This window comes from Pinus tabuliformis, chromosome 2_2 (genome assembly GCF_031772625.1).
Source record: "Pinus tabuliformis cultivar Carrire ecotype Pingquan chromosome 2_2, CPIR1, whole genome shotgun sequence".
Taxonomy (NCBI): domain Eukaryota; kingdom Viridiplantae; phylum Streptophyta; class Pinopsida; order Pinales; family Pinaceae; genus Pinus; species Pinus tabuliformis.
Window position 1 is genome coordinate 616,681,954 of NC_142300.1, and position 15,139 is coordinate 616,697,092.

The 15,139-nt window shown below is 34.3% G+C and overlaps 1 long non-coding RNA gene across 1 annotated transcript; it reads right to left on the reverse strand.

The window, feature by feature from the left end:
- Positions 1-4,925: 4,925 nt before the first annotated feature.
- LOC149194164 (uncharacterized) lies at positions 4,926-9,067 on the reverse strand. The gene is made up of 6 exons (XR_016254519.1): positions 8,873-9,067; positions 7,160-8,665; positions 6,341-6,875; positions 6,149-6,230; positions 6,014-6,064; positions 4,926-5,435 (listed from the first exon to the last, which is right to left on the reverse strand). It is a non-coding gene; the product is annotated as an uncharacterized LOC149194164 (long non-coding RNA).
- Between the last annotated feature and the right edge of the window lie 6,072 nt (positions 9,068-15,139).

Consider the following 15,139-nt stretch of genomic DNA (forward strand, 5'->3'; position numbering starts at 1 on the left):
TTTAGCTTTGAAGAAAAGTATCTTGAAGAATTTGGGGTATAATATTTTTAATATAGATTTTTTGGATTGTCTTTGGTTTTGATTCGTTTTGCAGATTTTTGGAAGCCTTATTTTAAAGAAGCCGCAGGCATATCATCCTCCAAACCCTCAATCTTCACATTTAGTATTGATTTGGGTTTGACTGTATAACTGTCATATAAACCTTGGTGCCTTCGCAGAGATTTAAATCTTGAAGTCTTTCCCGTTTTTTCTGACATCAAATCCTTTGACCTAACCTTTTCTTTTGGCAGAACCGAGAAAAAGCCGTATGAGAGGGCCTAGACCTCTCTCACTAAAAGCGTTAATTCTGCCTGTCACCTGATATGAAAGGCTTCTAAAGCCAAGATTATTCAGTCAATCGCTAGACTGCAAACCTTTGAAACCTAACAAAGTCTCCTTAACCATTTAATTAAGATTTTCCTCGAATCTTAATCAATTTTGGGGAGCTGGCCGTAAATATTTGTGGCTTGTTTCTCTTTTGGCCATGAGGATTTTAGATCTCTGGTGTGAATGTATATTTGCAGGGTCTAATATTTGTTTTGCAGGGGTTCCATCTCAATTGTTGAAAGGGTTTTTTCGCTGATTTCGTGGCTAGGGATTTGCCTTTGGGGTTTCACATTGATACGTAATTTTTGAAGAGTAGTTGCAGACCTTGGAGGCCCGACTCTTCCTATCCGTGCGTTTCCAAGAGGGCTGCACAACCTCTGATCTGAAGCACATAAGATTTTGACATTTTAAAAAATTGACAATTAAAGGCTTGACAATAATTAAGTTGGACACACATAGCTCATTAAATCTTCTAATAATTTTTTCTAGCCTTTATTTTGTGGACTGATTTCACTTGGCTGTAATATTTTTAAGGTTTGGTGCAGTTTTTTTATCTCCGAGGGATAATGTCCACTGGTTTGTGCATTCATCTTTTGGAGCAGTGAAATTGTTTTTCTTCAAGGTATTGCAGGGAGCCTATCTTTTCCCCTTTTATTCTTGTCTAGCCACTATCCCTCTGCTGCTCTTTGCTTAGATCAGAAATGCGCTCCATAGTTCAGATCTAATTTCATCTAACAAGCTGGCAATTCCATAGTTACTGATGCTTGTAGCATTCAAGATTCACTCGCTTCTAATTGATATATCATAAGTGAAGAATATCCTAAAAAGCATATAAATAAAAGCATTTGCTATTACTGATTCCAGTGTCATTAATTCAGTGAGCAATCTCATTGGCTTTGGGTTAGTGTATTACTGATTCCAGTGTCATTAATTCAGTGAGCAATCTCATTGGCTTTGGGTTATTCATCACTTTAGTTCTGATTCGTATCTAACTGATAAGCGAAAAACACCCTAATACGCATTCTAACTAGAACACTTAATTTTGCTACCATTGTTGTCATTGATTCACTGAGTGATATTAAAGTGCTTCACTGGAATCCTGTAATCTTGTGTTTTAACTTTTAAGTGAATATTGCACCATCATCATACTACAGGTTGCATTTCCATTTTTCTAACATTGTCTAATCTAGCTTTGCGTTGCCATTTCATTAAAGTGGGGTACTCTTTCTTACAAGTTATCATTTTGCTCATACATCAGCTTTGCATCTCACCTTTCTTTGCAGCATTGTTGTTTTCCTAATGTGTATGTATCTTAAATTTTGGGCATTAAGGCACTGGTCTTTAAATACATTGTTTTATCAAGTGTCTTTATAATCTAATCAAAACCATTGCCCTCCAACAATATCACTGGTTAATCTCAATAAAGTTATATTAATAACAATTGCCTTGCTTCTAAATCTTCTAGGACTACTTCCTGAAGGAAGTAGTTTTTCTTTTACTAATGATTTAATAATTTTTAAGTACTACTCTTATTTAGCTAAGAGAATCTAAACAAAATAAGTAGAGATCAAAGTGACAACCCTTATTACATGAAATGTATACATTTTAACGAGAAACAAAAAAAACAACACAACCACTACAAACAATCCTGCACTAAAAAAATCCGTTATTAATAAAATTGACCACTCAGATAATCATAAAAATTAAAGATGGCAAAACCAAAAATAAATTAGTTTTGAGTGCCCCATAACATCACCCCGGAACCAAAAATACGCTTACGAAAAGATAGATAATTGCAACTCTCTTTTCAATGTTTAGTCAACTTTGACTTGTGTTTTTTCTTCCTGGATGAGAAAGTCTAACTTCAATATCGTGATTAGTTGCTAATTGTGGCTAACTTACCCAAACACGTGGTTACATATTTCCATAATTCATGTTTAGGTTTCATCACATATAACGCTGTCGGTAAGTTTTCCACGATCCCTCAGTCGGTAAGTTGTCCGCAATCCCTCAGTAAGGGGGCATAATCCTACCTTCTTACTCCTTTCCATTCTAAACGTTTTACTGCTTTCCTTCCACTCTCTCGATGATGCTTATTAAGAAAGTGGTATACAATCCTTGGTCGTAAAGGAAAAAAAACTCCAATAATCTTCCTTAATATGCTTGGGTTTCGACACATAAATATGCTAATAAATTGTCCGCAATCCCTAGGTCTAATGTAAGGGGACATAATCCTAACTTCTTACTCCTTTTCCAGGAACAATGAATTTGGCCAAATTTGAACATCCAGTCGCAGAGTCTGCTAATGAAAGTGGTAAACAAGCTTTGGGTTTAAAGGCAAAGAAACCCAAGTTAATGCTCTTTAGGATAACTACAATGGTCGAACGAAATATCATTTATCGTGAAGTAATAAAGTAAATTATCTTTTGACATGAGTAATAAAGTAAACTTGTGAATGATAAAGTAAACTATCTTTTGAAATAAGTAATAAAGTAAACTCGTGAATAATAAACTATCTTTTGAAATGAGTAATAAAATAAAATCATGAATAATAAAGTAAACTAACCCAAGTTAATGCTCATTGGGATAACTTCAATGGTTGAACCAAAGACTTTGCTTTGAGAGTCATGTATCATGAAGTAATAAAGTAAACTATTTTTTGAAATGAGTAATAAAGTAAACTCGTGAATAACAAAGTAAACAAGTAAACTATCTTAGGCACCCGTCATTCTTCATCATTATTCTTCAAGTGGTGATTTCATATACAAATACAATTCAATATAAGAACCCGCTATACTAATACAATTCAATATAAGAACCCCTTAGGGTGACCTACTTTATTGCTATGCCTAATTTATCACACATCAACTGGCCAGCTATGCTGGCACTACTTTATTCTACAATAAAGTAAACTACCTTTTGAAATGAATAATAAAGTAATTAACAAAAAAAAATAACGCTAATTCATTTGTTATGGTTATATTATAAAACTAGAACTTTATCACACATCAACTCTCTTGTTATGCTTGCACTATAAAACTACAACTTTATTTTACAATAAAGTAAACTACCTTTTGAAATGAACAATAACTTAAACTTGTGAATAATAAAGTAGAGTAAACTATCTTCTAAGGCACTCGTGAATAATAAAGTAAAGTAAACTATCTTCTAAGGCACTCGTCATTCTACGATAACATGTGGTGATTTCATGTACAATCACAAGTGGTGATTTCATGTACAAGTACAATTCAATATAAGAGATTTCATATACAAGTACAACTCAATATAAGAGCCCTTGAGAACAACTAAACTCACATGTGGTGATTTCATCTACAAGTACAATTTGTGACCTACTCTGTTGTTATGTTTAATTAACGAAGAAAAAATAACATTGAAAAGAAAAACTAACTCATTTGATGCCTAATTAACAAAGAAAAATTAATATTAAAAAGAAAAATTAATTTGTTATGGTTGCATTATAAAATTAGAATTTTATCACATCAACTTGCTTGTTATTATTACATGATAAAACTACAACTTTATTCTACATTATGCTTAGTACTGTAAGACAACAATTTTATTCTACATTATGCTTGGTACTGTAAATACTAAAACTACAATTTTATTCTACATTATGCTTGGTACTGTAAATACTAAAACTACAATTTTATTCTACATTATGCTTGGTACTGCATTAGATAATGTTTTACATAACTGCCACACTAAATAAACTCTTATTTTACATTAGTTTAGATCAATCTTAAATCCAAATTTACCAAACATAAAAAAATAATCAAGTTTAGAATTAATAATTAATTTTTAATTTTAATTACATATAAATACTCTTTTTTACTTTTTTTTTTTAATTTTAATGTTATTTTTAATGTTATGTAAATCATATGTAAATTAACATAACATTACATTATTATGTAACTAAATGTTTTACACATAACTACCACACTGATAATTATGAACTCATTAGGTTGTAATGCTCCTACAAAGCTACTTATTACCTGTGATGATTGATAGGGAGTTCTTCCAATCACTCATATGCGAAGGATAGTAGTGTTTGGAAGCTTGGTCTAAATAAAGCATATTAGGTTAAAATGAGATCAATACATATATGATAACAATTTAAAGAATTTGGCCCCGGTGGCTTCAGGGTGTAAAATAGTTAGTAATAGGATGTATTAGTGATTCAAAGGATAATAGTGTTGGGAAGGGTTGTTTAAATAAAGTATATTATGTTAAAATGTAATAATAATGGAATAATTACATATATATTAATAATTTAAAGAATTTGGGCCAGTTGGTTTTGGGTGTAAAATAGAGTAATAAGATGTATTATTAAAATAAAAAATAAAATATAAAATGTATTGAATAAAAGAAAATGTATTATTAAAATACTCTTTATCAGTTTAAAACCTCATAGATCTAATTTAAAAAAAAAAAAATAGAAAGTTTCTGAATGATTATCACAGATTTTTCAGTAATTCAAGTCAACTAATTTTGCCAAACCCAAAACGATAAACAATAACCATACCATCAGCACCAGCAAGGAATCTCAAAGCAGTTTTCTCATCATACTTGGATCAGGTATTATTTATCAATCTTTGACCAAACAGCCACATAAAACCTAAGCAAAATCATGTGCAAATGAGCCAAAAATATTGGTGGCTTTATAATTGACAAAGCCCATGCTGTCAATTAGTAAATCGATTGATTTGAGATGCCTCAATTGAATTGAAAGGCTTTACTGAATGCATCTTTTTCATGGTACATAGAGCTTGCTTTCCTCAAGTTCACCCAATGGGCTGGAGATCACAAAGCGTACTGAGAGGAAATGATGACTGAAAATATTTGCCACTAAGAATTTCATTGGCTATATAAATATTTGTGGCATCAGTGTTATGAATTAGGATGCACCCAGCTCACATAACTTGATGGATTAGTGCAAGCCGAAGTTGCGACAGCAATACTGTTTACTTTCTTGCGTCGGCACAGAAAACCCGTGGACCAAAAATGTAGTGCCTCTGCTGCACAGCAAACCTTTGTTCCATATTTGAAGCCTGCAAGTAATGGAATTAAATGACATGCATATGTGTTTTTAATAATCAAGAAAGAGGAGCAAAAGGGATGCAAAATGGGGTTTTGAAGCTTAAACTTGCTATCTTACTCTGTATTTAATACTAGTTTACTTCGCATATTTTATTCTATTTTATTTATTTTACTTTGTATCTAAGGATTTACGTCAGCAAAAGAGGATTGTCCAGAAAGGGATTCAAGATGCTCTGCTCCCTTGAGATGATCTCTTAAGAATGTAGAATATATATATGTAATTGTATGATCCGTTTTAAAAAAATTTAATGTAATTTTTTCCGAAAATGTTTTAAATATTCAATCCAAAAATCTTTAGACAACTTAATAAGTAAATCTTTTTGTCCTAATAAGTAAATTTTTGTTTTCACAACCCAATCCATTTGTGAAATATGGCACAGCACAAAGATGCATAATTCTGTGATTTTTTTTCTTGTACTTTTTACCGAGATAAGTTCAAATCAAAGTTTCAGGTATTCGAACTTCTCCACAAACTCAAAAAAATAAACTATCAAAAAGATCGAAACGTGAAGGGATGTAAGATTTTTACCTTTTTAACAGGAAATTTTCACTTCAGGGACCTCTGATTAAACTTGAATATCTGCAAAATAGAGCAGTTCGTGAAAACTTAACCGATACCAAATTTGACAATCGAACAACCATGAAAAACAACCAGAAAACATACCCAAAATTCATATTGATGTTCGCACCAACTTCACAATCGCGCATAACAGTAAGAGCTATACAGATCCCTATTGTAGGCACGACTGAGATTGCATTGAAAACACAAATTCTACCGTCGTAAAAAATGCTCCGAAACCATAAAAAAGAAACCGATGACGTGTGAGAGTCTACAAAAATAACCGAAACTCATTACCATCTCGAGTAAAACCACTGCCATCTCTAGCCCTCTTTGAAGCAGAAAAATTGAAGTCTACCCTCTTCCGGGACCTCGAAGGTCTGCTTTTTACAGATATATGGTTGTTCACGAAAACAAGATCAAAAGGAAGTCTTAAAGAACAAAATAAAGGGATTTTGTAAACCCTCCTTAACATTAAGAGATTTCTTCAAGATCTGCAGCAATACGAGCATATAAAATATGCAACGAAAGGTCTAGGGCTTCATGAATGATGAATACTTCAAAGATATAAAGATATAAGCAACTCTATGAAGAAGAATTATAGAAGAGATCAACTGCGGGTGGAGGGTTTCTGGAATTCTCAAAGATGAAGGTGCAAAGATTGTTAAATCCATTGGATACGAATTTCCCAACCTGCAAAAAACACAAAACTCAATGAAGAGAAAATGAAATTGCAAAAATAAATTGAAAAGTTGTTGACAAAGTCCAAAGAAGAGGTAAATGAAGCAAATCAAAGGTCGGATTCCCTCACTGCAAAACGCTGGAACCCCACCTGCAAATGACAAGGCCTCCAGACATTTCAAAAGGAAGTAATAAAAGACAACTGCAAATGACAAGGCCTCCAGACATTTCAAAAGGAAGTAATAAAAGACAAAATAAAAGGGATTTTGTAAGCCATTCTTAACATTAGGAGATTCTTAACATTAAGAGATTTCTTTAAGATCTACAGCAATACGAGCATATAAAATCTACAACGAAAGGTCTAGGCATTCATCAATGATGAATGCTTCACAGATATAAACGACTCTATGTAGAAGAATTATAAAAGAGATATACTGAGGATGGAGGGTTTCTGGAATTCTCAAAGATGAAGGTGCAAATATTGTTAAATCTGTTGGATAAGAATTTCTCAACCTGCAAAGAACACAGAAATGCAGAAAACAGAATTCAATGACCAGAAAATGAAATTTCAAAAATAAATTGAAAAGTTGTTGACAAATTCAAAAGAAGAGGTAAATGGAGCAAATCAAAGGCCAGATTCCATCAATGAAGAAAGCTGCAACCCCACCTGCAAATGACAAGGAAGTATTAAAAGAAAAAATAAAAGGGATTTTGTAAACCATCCTTAACATTAAGAGATTTCTGTAGGATCTACAGCAATACGAGCATATAAAATCTACAACGAAAGGTCTACGGCTTAGTCAATGATGAATGCCTCACAGATATAAACGACTCTATGTAGAAGAATTATAAAAGAGATAAACTAAGGATGGAGGGTTTCTGGAATTCTCAAAGATGAAGGTGCAAATATTGTTGAATCCGTTTGATAAGAATTTTTCAACCTGCAAAGAACAGAGAATTCAATGACCAGAAAATGAAATTTCAAAAATATATTGAAAAGTTGTTGACAAATTCAAAAGAAGAGGTAAATGGAGCAAATCAAAGGCCAGATTCCATCAATGAAGAACGCTGCAACCCCACCTGCAAATGACAAGGAAGTATTAAAAGAAAAAATAAAAGGGATTTTGTAAACGATCCTTAACATTAAGAGATTTCTGTAGGATCTACAGCAATACGAGCATATAAAATCTACAACGAAAGGTCTACGGCTTAGTCAATGATGAATGCTTCAAAGATATAAACGACTCTATGTAGAAGAATTATAAAAGAGATAAACTAAGGATGGAGGGTTTCTGGAATTCTCAAAGATGAAGGTGCAAATATTGTTGAATCTGTTTGATAAGAATTTTTCAACCTGCAAAGAACAGAGAATTCAATGACCAGAAAATGAAATTTCAAAAATAAATTGAAAAGTTGTTGACAAATTCAAAAGAAGAGGTAAATGGAGCAAATCAAAGGCCAGATTCCATCAATGAAGAACGCTGCAACCCCACCTGCAAATAACAAGGAAGTATTGCTGCAACCCCACCTGCAAATGACAAGGAAGTATTAAAAGAAAAAATAAAAGGGATTTTGTAAACCATCCTTAACATTAAGAGATTTCTGTAGGATCTACAGCAATACGAGCATATAAAATCTACAACGAAAGGTCTACGGCTTAGTCAATGATGAATGCTTCAAAGATATAAACGACTCTATGTAGAAGAATTATAAAAGAGATAAACTAAGGATGGAGGGTTTCTGGAATTCTCAAAGATGAAGCTGCAAATATTGTTGAATCCGTTTGATAAGAATTTTTCAACCTGCAAAGAACACAGAATTCAATGACGAGAAAATGAAATTTCAAAAATAAATTGAAAAGTTGTTGACAAATTCAAAAGAAGAGGTAAATGGAGCAAATCAAAGGCCGGATTCCCAAAAAGCAAAACGCTGCAACGCCGCCTGCAAATGATAAGGACTACACACATTTCAATGAAGGAATAATTTAACCCTCCTTTTTCCAGCACAGATTATGGTAATACTGTGTTCATCTGCTATATTTCCAGCACATAATTCAGATTATGGTAATACTGTGTTCATCTGTTATATGTCTTGATTCTAACCTTTAAAAAAAATGAGTAAAGTCAAAACAAAACGCTGCAATCTCACCTGCAAATGATAAGGCCTCCAGACATTTTAATTGAACCCTCTTCTTTTTTCCAGAACATAATTCAGGATATCCTCAATTTTTCATCTTAATACACAGAATCAAGACATATAATAGATTAATACACAGAATCCAGAATCAAGACCTATAATAGATTGATACACAGAATCAAGAGATATAACAAATGAACACTATATTGCCATAACCTGCTGATTCGAAATCCCGAGTCTTCCAGATCGATGGTAGTCTTCCAACGAAATTATTTCCACCCATGCAAATTGGTTATTTCCCAATATATCCACCACCATACCATGTGTTGCAACCCTGCAACTAGTTTAGATAAGTGATACATTAAAGGATACCATACCATGGCGGTATACATCCATGAATGGCGGTATACAGCTTCCGCGTATTAATAGACCGTCAGAGGTGAGCATATATACAGCTTCCGAGAAGTGGAAATTAATATTTACCCTACTATGGATTATTAATACACGGAGCATATTTGGCAACATATACAACTGGTGCACATCAACGAGGCTTTAATGGATTAATAGAACAGTGTATTGCTTACAATGGAAAGTCATTAACTCATTAATACACGGAACATATCTAGTAACATATATAGGAGTCCTCGGAGTAGTTTAGGGAGAAATTGTTTGGATGGTCAAAAGTGATCAAAATTTGGGTAGTGTTTGAATCATATTTTTTATGGTGGAAATAGATTCAACATCATTAAAAGATAGCCGTTTTCCATATAGCCGTTGAAGGTTTTCACTTTCTATTTAACTTACCGCTATGATCTGATTTTTCATCTTGTCCTGATCATGAACCACACTAGTTGGTTCGAAACGGGTTAACTTAAATCTACCAATGTGATTTCTTCTGAAATTAGTTTCAAATAATCCAAATATAGATCACAGAAACTTGAATTTGAATACCATCAAAAACATCTGAAGTGTTTAAAATTATGAATTTTGACAATTTTTACTTAAATTTACAAATCTAAAATTATAAATTTTAATAATTTTTAGTTAAATTTACAAAAACTATAGCTTAATTTTTTCAAAATATAACCAAAATTTCCCCATTAAAATAAAAAACAGCATAATTTTTTATAAAAAAAACAGAAAATAATGTTTAGGCTACTGCATAAACCTAAACAACTGGTGCACATTAGTGGGTCAATAACACAAGGAATATTGGTTGCCTTTGCCATGAAGGCAGGCGGCGTGGAAAGATTTTGAATGCAAGAAAGTCGTGAAATGGGCCTGTGCCTACAGCGCAAGGGTTTGTCGGGGTGGTCTTCCATAGAGGCGTCGGCGTCTGGCAACCTGATAAGAATTACACGTCCCATCGTAGAAAAAGGAGATTTTAAAATCGTAAATGTCTCCACTTCTTGAGCATCGTCATTATGCCATGGAATTTATTAAACATCACCGTCACCCACGTCAGAATTGCATGGAATTCTTATTGGGAATCATCATCGATATAAAATTGGAAAGTTTACCTTTCAATTCGAATGTTTACTTTTCCATTTGAATGGCAAAGTTGATTAATAATTTTAAATGTGATGTATTTTTTATATATTATATTTTTCACGGTATTAAATTGTAAAATAAAGAATTTTATTTTAAACTGGAATTCTAAGTATATTCGGATAAATGCACATAAATAACACTAAGCATATTTCGACAAATACAAACCATATTGATTCACTGTTATTACATATTCGGATAAATGCACATAAATAACACTAAGCATATTTCGACAAATACAAACCATATTGATTCACTGTTATTACAACCTATATAGAAATCATATGGAAGCAATTTAGTAGGTATTTATTTATATTCAATATATAAATCATATAGAAAGAAATTCAATTTATCATTTACTTATAATATATAAAAAATTTATGGTAGAAATTCAATAGGGCCATTTACTCTTTCATCTCATAGATATCATTGTTGTCTAATGAAAATGTTTTCCTTACTAACACAATCATTCAAATTATTGTAATGGATTTTTTAAAAGAAATCAAAATATAAGATTATATGGATATTGTTGTAATCTCCAATAACGAATATATATATATATATAACCTCCAATAACACAATTTTCCATAAAATAAATATAACTTACAAAAATATTTTGTCATAAGAATTATAAGTCTAATGAGTAGTGCAAAAGTGGCTTAATGATTAGTGTTCATGTACATTATGATGAACGACACCATTTACAAAAAAAATCATGGAAATAACATTATTTTTTGTCAACATGAATTAATGAATGCTACTTATTTAGCATTGAATTTATGATAATAAAATATCATACGTGCATTGAATCAATTTTGATCCCTAGTGCTTGTTACCACTCACACTAGCAGGGGGTCTAAAAGGGGACCTTGGAGGACTACTACTAAATCAAGGGCAACAAATGAAGCAATAGCCGACTATCACCTCGGCCAAGGCTCCCTACTCTTTACAGACTTTCATCAATGAGAGGAGATCCAATATGATGAGGACCACAAAGTAAGTAGACAATGATAGGGTGAGGGGTGATCCTAGGGGCCTATTCATGAGAGAGGCTCAGATATATAGCTTGCTTGCTTTGGAAGGCAAGGTTGAAAGCTCTCAAGGAAGGGCTCAAGGGGAATTTCAAGGTTAAGGTTTAGGGAATGTATCTTATAATGGAGGCCCTTAAACCCTAAAATTCTTGTAGAGGCTTGGATTCTAAGTGGTCTTTGAAGAATTACTCTTAATGGCTTGTGGGACCACATGGGACCAAGTGGACCTAGAAGGGAGGTCAAGGGGGTAGGGTTTATCAACCAATGATGTACTTGACCTATTCTGGAGGGGAAAGGGACCAAAGAATGAATTTTCAACCCAGAAACAAAGTGATGATCCCAATGAGGTATTTAGTCAAAGGAAACTAGGGGAAATATTTGAACTTGAGGCTAGGGCTTGAGGTATCTCACAATCTCACCGTTGGAATTGCTTCAAACTCTGAGGGTGCCTAGGAGAAACCCCAACGTAGATTATGCCAAGAGATCAAACTTTTCTTGTTGATGGTTTGCAAGATAAATGATGCCCTAAGAGACTTATGGGGCTAGACATAGAAAAGAGAGGGTGAAAGAAGAGGATAATTTGGATTGATCACCTTTATGGTGGACTAGTGCCTAGTCCTTTGGGGATATTTTAGAGTCACGAGTTATAATGACTATGGACATCCAATTTTCTATGTCAAGGAGTCCTTAAAGACAACTTCACAGACCATTAGGGCAGCAACAAAAGCAACTTCAAGAACTTTATACTTCGTTTTGCAAAATTGATGGCTTATCAAGATGAAATTCAGTAAAGAAGCATCTATAGGAATATTCTTTCATCATACATGGTCCATACATGATGTATCACTATCTAGAAACCCAATTTCCACAACTTCGCAATAATGGATGCAACAAATTAGTCCTAGGATAGCGAAAATCTAGCAACAATGTGTGTGACAAAATAAAGAAAAAAAATAACATTAAATGTACTTACATGTATTAATAGTATATCCAACCATCAACAATTTTCCAATCAAGAAGCTCCAAGGCAAACAAAAATAATCCAAACATCAAAATTCATTCCATGCTCCAAAATTCGTCCTCCAAGAAGGATAACAAAGTTCTATAAAGAGATACAAGTCCAACCGAGTGATGATGCTAAAATGAATCCTCATCACTTGTATTTATATGCTTCTAATGAGTTCGATTTAGCTAATTAGGCCTACATTAGCCCTTACAATAAAATAATGTGCAAAATAACTAACTTTTGGTGACAAGTCGACCAAACTAGCTCATAAACAAAAGAATAAGCCTCTTAAGAGGTCGAATGATGAATAATACATGTCGTGGATCCTTCTAAGAAGACCAATGAAGTCCAAAAGTGCCATAATGATGAATAGTACTCCCAAAAGTGGTGGAAAAGGGTTTGGCTCCTTGTTCTCCAAACAATAAACCTGTGGTGCTCCCAGTGGATGTGTGGGTACACAAATAACCTCATGGGTCTCTAAGTAGGTCAAAGATGCATATAGACCATTTTTAAGGACTCATATGATGGTGTTAATGATGCCACATCAGTATAAAAGTCCTGCGTCATTTGTCAAGTGCATGGTACAACTGTGAGGTCGGCTGGGCACGATGAACCAAGTGCATCTTCCTCATCCAATAGGTGAATCTCGAGCAATGTTTTAACATCTCTAGGGATCCATGGAGTATTGTCTACTATTGTGGAGGCCCATGACTCTCTACACTCACCCTAGATGTTCCAATGTAGCCCTATGGAGAGTTAGGACCCTATATATCGAGACCAAACTCAATATGAAAACCATCTACAATCCTACATAAGATCCAATGCGTCCCCTAGACCTCTAGCACAACAAGTCATTTAAAGTAATCGAGTTAAAGAGTGTACAAAACATGGACTGCATGTGGGTACTTCATAATGACACGCCCTTTCATAGTGGGCTTTGGCGTGTGTTAATGTCTCTAAGCTCCAAAGGGGGTTAACCAGGTACCTTATTAGGTGGTTTCTATCTTTAGAGGGGATAGTATGTCCAAGGTACATCCATTAAATGGTAGTGGCATGTGATAAAGAGATGAATGGAATAATTATGCTTTTCCACCTTGTGGTACGTTTTCTTGTTGAATGATGCTTTTACTTTTTATTTTCAGCTACATTAACCTCTGGGGCATCGTTCCAAGCCCGACCCAAGGTGTGGGCAAGAGGAAGGGGAGGCTAACCTTATGTGGACCCAGTGGAGAGATGTGGACCGAAGTGCGAAAGATGATGGATGGGGTTATAATAAATGGAAGGGGAGGGATATATATGGATGGGGAAGCAGGACCATGCAACCAAAATCAGGGTTTCCCATGTAATACCACTCTAAAAACCAATGGTCAGTAAAGGAGATCCGATGAGACTAAGATCCAAGGGTAGCATCCAAAAGAGGTATAAGGGACAAAAGCACAGAATTAGCCCATTATTTCCATCGAATCCCCCCATTAATCATGCCCATAAGTATCCATGATAAGAAAGCTACAATACTCAATTACCAAATGACAAGGCATACCTTTAGGTTCGAGAGGCCCACCTTCAAACATATGATCATGACAGATGTGTGAGGGACCACATGGTTGGCTCATGTGGCGGAGAAATGACATAACAAGCTAGTTTGTGGATGAAATGGGCTACTTGTTGTCGACTGAGGACTATCTTGGAGAAATTTTTCTCCTAGGGATATCACCCACAAAGTGGTGGGTAACATCTTCCTCCAACTGGGACGTGATCTCTCGAAGAAGTGGGCCAAGGTACTCGAACAAGAAGTCACGAGAACTCCAACAATAACTTGGTCACTGTAGACTTGTAACCTGCACATATTAACAACTAAATCCATGGGGAAGCATGCTTTTTTATAATGTCTTAGTCTTATGATCACCCATGCTTAATGTTAGGTCGTAAAATCAACAAATAATAAAACGTGCAAATTTTAATGTAAATGCAACTAATCTACCATGAGCAATATCATATGATGTTAGTTCTAATGAAAAAATGAGCATGCAATGCATCCTACCCTAACATACATATGACGAAGCCAATATCAAGTGTAATAAAAAATCTATTGCAACCAACATATCATCAAATCAATATAAATGTGCCTAGCTATATGATTACTCATGGAGAAAATCCCAAAGTGAATGCAAACCAAACACATGGAGGATGATGCAGGCAGGAGGCAAGAAAATACAGTTTCCATGTGACGTATGAGGAATCCCTAAAAGAAGGAACATGAGTCAATTTAGAAATGTGGGCCCTTCCCTCTAAGCATACAATGGTGGAACGAAATAGTACCCTTAAGAAATTATTATCACAATCATTGCTCATAATATTATACTTTGTAAATTCCACAAGGTTGTGATGATAGGGGAACGAAAGGTGAGGGAAAGGAGTGCAACAACTAGGTTTCTCAAGGCGATGATCACATTGGAGAGGGGGGTGGCCATGGAGTGATCAAAACCCTGAGGGTGTGTCCAAGGAGGTGAAGTATAATCAATGAGGGGTTCTTCCTTGAAACTATAATCGGAAGGGGGAAAGGGCTCATGGTCACTCGAGATCATATTACAATGGGTGAGGGAATAACTTGTGGAAGACTTAAGATGATGAACAAGAGGAAAATGCAAAGGGGGGAGTGAAATATTATATTCAATGGGTTTTTCCTCCTCAAAG